Genomic DNA, 8430 nt, shown 5'->3' with positions numbered 1-8430 from the left:
ACTCTATGTATTAGGTAAAAGTAGGAGAGACAGAGTGGTAACACACGGCCCTGATTTAGGTACTGACCAGTGATAATTACAACTACCACATAGAATATTATCTAAATAACCAATCAGCAATAGCCCTATGATATAGGTTTTATTACCATCCCTATTGTATTGATTAGTAATGGAGAGCTTATCAGGATTGAATAATTGGTCAAAAGTCACACAGTTAAAAGAGAAAAGCAAGGACGTGAGCCTGTTTCTCCAGAATGCTTGCTTTTAATCACTATCGCATTGGCATACGCAATGATCCTGGAAGCCTGGGTTATCCCCAATAACAGTGCTCATTCCCAAGATGGTCCTTTGTGGTGACTTCAGAGCTCATGCTTCCAGATGCATGCAATGAAGAATAACAGAGATTGCATCTCCAGTGTGAGCAAATCCACCTCACATCTCTCTGCCAGTTAAATCATCATCATTTCTATGATGTAGAGAAATCTGTAGCTCATTACTGGCCACAGTCCAGAGCTGTATTCAGTGAATCAAGCCTAGTGTTGCTTGCAGGTGAAAGCCCCACAATGCTCCAAATGAGGCTGAGATAACAAAAAAGAGATGGGGGTTATGAAATTGCAGAAAAAAGATAATAGACTCAGAGCAAAGACAGCTTTCTAGCTGAATAAGCAGGTGCAACTGATCCTGCAGCCTCCAGCATCTGGGCAGAGTTCCATTGACATCAGAGATGCCATCAAATGTCCAAACAATGATAGAAATATCTCCAGATTTGGCCTAAGTAGGATGACATGCACCATTACCTATACCATTGCTTATCAATTCCTAATGTTTTTTATGAAACATATCTTTTGTACTTGAAAGTAAAGCACTGTCTTGCCCCGGACTAATAGAGCAGAAAAACACATTTGATAGGAAGAAATAAATAAACAAAATTGAAAACATAATAAGATATCCCTGCATGTGAAGCAAAACTTATTAAAAGTGACCTATGACATGACCATCCTAATAAAGTACTGAATTTCCACCATTAGTAAGAAATTTACAAGTATACAGGTAGAAAAAGAAGGTGGCCTATAATAAGTGACAAAAGATCTGGCTGTCTTAAGAATTCTCCTCTGGAATATTAGATTCTCAAAGAAGAAGAAGAAAAGGGGGAGGAGGAGGAGGAGGAGGAGGAGGAGGAGGAGGAGGAGGAGGAGGAGGAGGAGGAGGAGGAGGAGAAGTCGTCTATGTTGTATTCAGTGTTCTCTTGAAGATTCAGAGTGCTCATTAGCATACATAGATACTGCAAAGTCCTATATGCATGTACAAAAGAATAATGTCGAACCTTGTTGAGTCTACATATTAATTTATTCACTTCTAATTGTTTCCATAGAAGATAATAGTATTATTATATTCGTTTTACAAAGGAAGATATTGAACCACAAAAGAATTTAGTGAACTTCCTGAGGTCACTTATCTAAAAAGTGGGATTTAAACCCAAACACTGAAGTTCCAGAATCTACATTTTTTGCTGTCATACTGTTTTAACCTGCATGTATGTGTGTGTGTATGTGGGGGGGGTGTACTGGGGTTCAAACCCAGGGCCTTATGCATGCCAGGCAAGCACTCTACCACTGAACTACATCCACAGCCCTCACATTATATTCAAAATGAACAATATGTACACATATTGTATGTATCAATTATGTCAATTTGTTTTGGATAGCTCATATCCAGGTTTTGGCTTAAATGTCATTCCATCAGGAAATCTTCCCTGTGACATCTTCCAGACTAGGCCAGGAGGAAATGTGAACACACTAGATTCCTCAGTCAAAGGGGATTTATACAAAGAATTTATACAAAGGTGATTCAAAAGTTGGGAAACCAAACAAGGGACAGTGAAGCAACACAGATTTACTGTATTTATTTAAATCAGGAATTTCCTATGATCTCTATGGAGTAAGAGAACAGTGGCCACAACCAGTGTCCCAGAATCCATGGCCATCTAGAAGAAGCTAGGACCACAAAGTTAAGGGCTTTCTAATCAGAGATGAAACCTGGGAGGTGAGATGAGAGGAGGCAGAGAGGTAAAGAGAAATAAACTGGATTCTCCTCTTTCCCACTTTCCAGTTTCTTGCCTGTGCCTCCTGTCTGCTGAACCCATCTGAAAGGCACAAGGAGAGGGAATTTATGCAATATTGTTTACTATGACATGGAACAAAACAGGGGAAGAACATGCATGTTAACTTCCCTTACTGTACCACCAAAATACCCTCTTGGCATCGTCTCTGTGGTGCCTCACCCTTGTTATCAGTTTGTCTAATGTTTGTATTTTCTACCATACCAGTCATGGCAATAGACCTATTACCTCCCCCTTCAGGAACAAACCTATACAGTTAGCTGACAGCCTATAAATACTGTACCTACTGGATACACTATGATGTTCAACCAAAGCCAGACTCTCCCAGGGCTGCTCTGAGTCAATAACTGAGACCAGCAGAAGTAGTAGAGCTGGACCATTTTTGGCCAACCTTGGGACTTTTCCAAGGAGCAACTTTTGCTCAGGGCTCCTCATCAACCTAGCTGAGACTTTCTTGGGATGCACTGTAATCTTAGGTTCTCCCTGCCCAGTCTTCCTTCCATATTCTTTTCCTGCAGCATTTTTAGACCTGCATCATGGACTGAGTCACTCCCCATATACTCTCACTATTCCCTTTCTCTGTTATGCTTCATGAGCATTTTCTCCAATTAGTCTCTTGCACTACTAATTCCATCTTAGCTTTCCTAGAAACCTCAACCTGTAATTTCCTGGAGAGGACTCAATGTATATATAGATCTTATTCATTGCTATCATCCCATGATCCAATTCAGTACCCAACAAATAGCAGGTACTCAACATACATATAATGAATGGCTCTTAAATGTTTGAAGGAATTAATTGGCATTGTTCAATAAATCGTTAGCAATAAATTATAATCATGAATAGATTTAAGAAGTAAATGAAGATTCATTGTGAGTCATCTCACAGTTTGCACTTTGGTCTAACACGAAAAAGAACTGTGTATTAATCATTAAACTGAATAGGATCCAAACATTCCTGGCCTTGACATAGAGAACTCCTACAATTCTTCCTTGGTTTCCAAGTAAACCAAATAACTTTTAACTTCACATTTTTAAAACTTTCATATTTTCACCATTCACTGAAAGACGTGTATTCAGGAAATAGTGAACAAAGAGTCCTAACTACAAAAACTCAGAAGAAAGGATAATTAATAGAATTATTTGTGTGTTCATGGAACTGAACACTATAGAATCCAATTTAACTGCCCTTTTCCGCGTCGGTCCCATATTTGAGTCTCACTTTTTCTTTTCTTCTTCAGAGAAGAAAACATTTTAAAAATCTAAATCAAAGCTGAGATTACTAAAACCAAGCACATGGTGTTACAGAGTATTAACAATTTTCTTTTAGCTTATTCCACAAAACCAAAAGCCAAATAAGAATATAAGATGTCAGGAGAAATAATAGACATGAATCATGTTAAGTGCCAATCTCTTTTAAAAAGTCTCCTTTGCCATGAACATTAGGCCCTCCCTAAGAAAAAAAAATATGAACTAAGTAAACATTTGTATGCCTGTGTAGGAAATTTCTGAAGAAATCTGGGCTTACTTTGTATAATGAATATACACATTCATTCATAGTTTCTGTGTCTATTATTTTTTAAGACATGTATAATGTAAGTTAAACAAAACATAATTGTTTCCCTTGATCTATAAATTCCTGTAAGTTAATAGTTAAATCTACAATTTTGATATGATTCAAGCTTTATTTTTTTTAACAAGGCTTCTTCAGAGGGGCTGCTATGAACTTCCATGGGAGGTCCATGACTGGTCATCTTCCATTTGGTGATGGTCAATGGGGAGCTATACCAAATCAGTAGGAGTTGCTAAATACTAACAAACTGTTACATTTTTTTTGTTTATCAACTAGAATATTTTATGAAAAGACACAATTTCATTAATAATTTTGTTGGTTTAGGTACAGTTAGTATAAAAAAAGATTAGATTCTAACAATTTTCTTATCATTTTTCAAAATAATTAATTAGATCCTCAGCATCTTCCAATTTGACTCATGAAGTATTTTTTTCTGCTTTAGTGTCATTATGAACACGTTTCTTTAAACATGTTTGATATGTTTTTAATCCATTGCAACTATTTATTATCTTTACTAATGCACAAGTTATTCTATCTTTGGCCAGTGACCACCTGTTCAAGTTGTTTTCTGGATCTTTTGAAACATCCTAGCTGTCTTTGATACTGGCTTCACTTTCAAGTATGACAAGAGTTCCAGGACTATTTTGTTCAGTTCCTAATAAAGGCCAGAAATCAGCCTCTTCTCCAAGATGGGCATGGTTAAATTTAGTGGAAGTGGTTTTAAACACACAAACCAGGGCTGCAATTGTAGCTCAGTAGTAGAACACTTGCCTAACATTCAGAAGACCCTGGATTTGATCCCCAGCACCCCCCCACACACACATACACACAGTGCTCATTGTTCTAGACTTTTACCAGGAGCACAGTAGGAAGTATGTAATTTGGAACAGAATAAAATATATCATCTGTCCATGCCACACTGATATTTCCAGTTTAAATTCAATACTAATGGATTTTTACTGTTTTTACAAATTTTGCATTGTATGTTAGAAGTATGTGCATATATTCAGGAAAATAACTGATTATGGAAAATTAAGACATTCTTGTTTCTTTAAGGAAGAGGAAGGAACAATAGAGAAACAAGAAAAATGTATAGATTAGAATAGAATTAAGTCATAATGATGACTTATACAAAAAGAACAGGAAATAGCAAGTGTTGGTGAGCATATGGAGAAATTGGAACCCTAGCACTGTTGGTGGAAATGTAAAATAAAATCATCATAAGGCCCAATTGTTCTACTTTGGGGTATATACTCAAAGGAATCAAAAGCAGGTCTCAAAGAAGTATTTGTCCACTCATGTTTACAGCATCATTATTTACAGTGGTTAAAAGGCATACACAAATCAAATGTCTGTCAATAGACGAACATGGTACATATCTACAGATTATTAAGGCTTCAAAAGGAAGGAAGTTCTGACATGCACTATAATGTGAATGAACCTTGAAGATATTGTGCAAAGTAGAATAAGCCTGTAATGAAAAGGAGAATAACACATGATTCATTACATGCAGTACCTAGAGAAGTCAAAACCCTAAAGACAAAATGTCATAAGTGCATTTGAAGTACAATGGCAGTTGCCAGGGGCTGGGAGCTAGGAGGAAGGGAGAATTATTCTTTGGTGGGTACCAGAGTTTCAGTTGTGCGAGGTTTAAGGATATCAAAGATGGATGGTGGGGATGGTTGCATAACTATGTGAATGTACTTAATAGCAATGAACTGCACTCTTAAAGAGAGTTAAGATGATTATCTCTATGTAATATATACTTTGGCTTTTTGTTGTTTTGCTTTATTTTTTTTTTTTTTTTTTTTTTACAATGCTATGGAAGGGAACGCAGGGCCATGTGCATGAGGCAAGTGCTCAACTACTGAGCTGCATCTCAGCCCTGTGTTATTATATACATTTTATCACAAGGTTTAGAAAAAGAATTAAGAGGTATATCAACATATTGCAATGCCATTTAAAATGGGATTAAAATTATTATTTTTTAAATATAGGGTACTGTCATTTGCACTCATCCACGGACTTGAGATGTAACTCCAGGAAACAGAACTGTGGGAACAGAGAAAGTATTTCTGGGAAGGAGGAAAAGCCAACATAGAGGTGCATTAGGAAGGTTGCCACTGTAAGCATATGGGACTGGCTCTTCTTGGGCCAAGAAGCACATGGTAGGCTGCCAAGAATCATCTTCTCGAAGAATCAGAGGCTGGAATCTGTTCCACAGACACCTGTCCCCATTGGTCCAGTGTTATACCTGGGCTTTTGTCACCTCCCCTTTGAGGATGCATTGCTTCACCCAGTGGTGTGCCATCTACCATAGTGCAGAAAAGCTTGGAACATATGCTTAGAATTAGACACCATGTGAGTATGAGCTTGCTGTGTGATGCTGACATCTGAGGGAGCAAGAGGATGCAATGTGGAAACCCTAAGCCCCCCCCCACACCAAAAGGCCAGGCTGCAAATAAGGTTGCAGAGTGGACATTGATGATACCAAGGAAGGGTTAGCTTCTTAAAAGATGTAATAATCATGTTGTATATATATATAAGAGAGAGAGAAGGAAGAAAAAAATTTGTTTTATACATATATCTGGAAAATATACAGATGAATTGATATGATGTTTAAGATTTGCTCCAAAATAATCTAAGAGAGAGAAGTAGGTGAAGTATATAGAAATAAAATTGGCCATGAATTAATACTAGTTGAAACAAAGTGGTAAGTACAGGAGGGCTCAATATAATTTTCTTTCTTCTAAACTGTGAATTGAAAATGTTCAATGGTAAAACATTTTTAAGTATAATTGTTTGACAACATTTGCCAAGATAGCTTCCTTATTCACTGAGGTCAAACCATGTATTTCTGTGTGACCTGTTTTTATTGGTTAGTCTCGACAATATTTTATATTCTCAAATCCTCAGGGATTTCATAGGTGTGAATCTTGTGTTTTATAAAAAGTAGTTTTCATCTTTCAACAAACTTTCAAAGCATTTGCAATTAAATGCATAAGTAGATAGACTTTAAGATAAATGTTAACTGCACATGCAATGTAATTATTTATTATCTATAATTATTTATTTCCTTAGTCCAAATAAGACTACAAAATTTAAACCTAACATTTTTTTTTTTTTAAATTTGTGTGGCCTCATTGTCTTTATAAGTATGTGTATGAGAATCTTTTTTTTTTTATTGTTGGTCGTTCAAAACATTACACAGTTCTTAATACATCATCTTTCACAGTTTGATTCAAGTGGGTTATGAACTCCCAACTTTACTAAACCTAACTTTTATGACATCATGTCACTCATTATTGATTGACATAATAAAGTTCTAAAATAAGAAGGTTAACAAAATCAATTAAAAACAAACAAAACTGTAAAGGTTGTGAGGTAGGAAGTTTGAACCTATTAGAATCATTGTGTATCAAATTTCCTGTAAACACCCAAAAACATGTCCTAAAAGTCAAAAAGACACCATATTTTACAATATGACTTCCAGAGAATTTAATTTAACTAAGTTTGAAACTTCATCTGGTTCTATAATTGTAAACAATATTATAGAATTTACTAATACAACATCTCATCTGATTCCATAATTTAAGCAAAATTGTAGAAATTTGGTGCAAAGCAGTAGTAATTGGCTATTGCTTACTTAATCAAAAACTGAAATTATCGGAAAGATATAGGACAGATTTCACAGTGGAAGAAAAAGCTGAGGAACCAACCTTGAGAAAGGGCAAGAACCTGAGCAGCTCCAGATGTTGTGACAGCAGATATAAATGAATGATATCTCAGGGTACCACCATCCAGATGAATGGCCCCAAGCTATTATTTCCAGGTCAGTCCCTCTGCTCACAATTCCATTTCCCTTGTAGCCTGGGTCAGGACTGCCCTCTCTGGTCTTAATTGATCATTCCAGCATGGTTCTATCAATGAGGATGGAAAATTTCCCTAAAATAAACATAAGCCAATATTGTGTCAAGCACAGACTCAGACTCCGGAGCTGGCTATCCGGATTCAAAGTCTTCCTTCATTTTTCCTTAGATGTGTGACCCTAGGTGAGTTTCTCATTCTCTCTGAGCTTTAGTGTCCTAATCCATAAAATGGAACTTACAACAGTATCCATATTATAGATTTGTTAAAAGAATTAAATGGGTGAAAATGTTACTTTTTGGTGAAAGCGGGTGTTCTTTAAGTATTAACTATTACTATGGAAATTAAAAAAAAAAAGAAAGAAACATGCAACGTGCAGACTGAGGCAGGCAACATCAGTAGATGCAGTTTGCTATCTCTCACTGAAGGGCAAGAGGCTGAATCACCTCCATATCCCAGCTCAGTGCCTGTTTGTTGAACGAGCATAGTGGTTGTTAACACTGGATCTCAGTAGATAGTGCCGTAAGTGTGGACCCAGGATATGGAAAGGCAGTACAACTCGACACAACTTGATTAGGTTGGATGTGTTGGGATACAACAGATGAATCAAGCAGACTGAAGAGCCAGACAAAAACAGAACAGAGAGTATAAATTAGCAAGATGCCCGCTTCAGGCTGACCACCCAACTCTATGCAATCAGACTCAGGACATCATTTAGAACAAGTGCTGATGAAAGACAAAGATACTATGTGTACATGTATATCAATTAGACTAGTTCTTGATTGATTATTTCAGTTCCATACCCTGATTTGTTTATGGAAGTACCAACTTTAAGACAAAGCTACAAACAATGTGAGACTCTGTCAATAATG

The 8430-nt window shown here is 36.6% G+C and overlaps 1 long non-coding RNA gene across 1 annotated transcript in view; it reads left to right on the top strand.

Moving 5' to 3' along the window:
- LOC144365591 (uncharacterized) overlaps positions 1 to 8430 on the top strand; it is a 154375-nt gene that overhangs the window by 1895 nt on the left and 144050 nt on the right. The gene's annotated exons all lie outside the window — the stretch shown is intronic.

Source organism: Ictidomys tridecemlineatus, chromosome 7, assembly GCF_052094955.1.
Source record: "Ictidomys tridecemlineatus isolate mIctTri1 chromosome 7, mIctTri1.hap1, whole genome shotgun sequence".
Taxonomy (NCBI): domain Eukaryota; kingdom Metazoa; phylum Chordata; class Mammalia; order Rodentia; family Sciuridae; genus Ictidomys; species Ictidomys tridecemlineatus.
The sequence above is the reverse complement of the archived record's forward strand: the minus strand, read 5'-3'. Positions and strand labels throughout refer to the sequence as shown.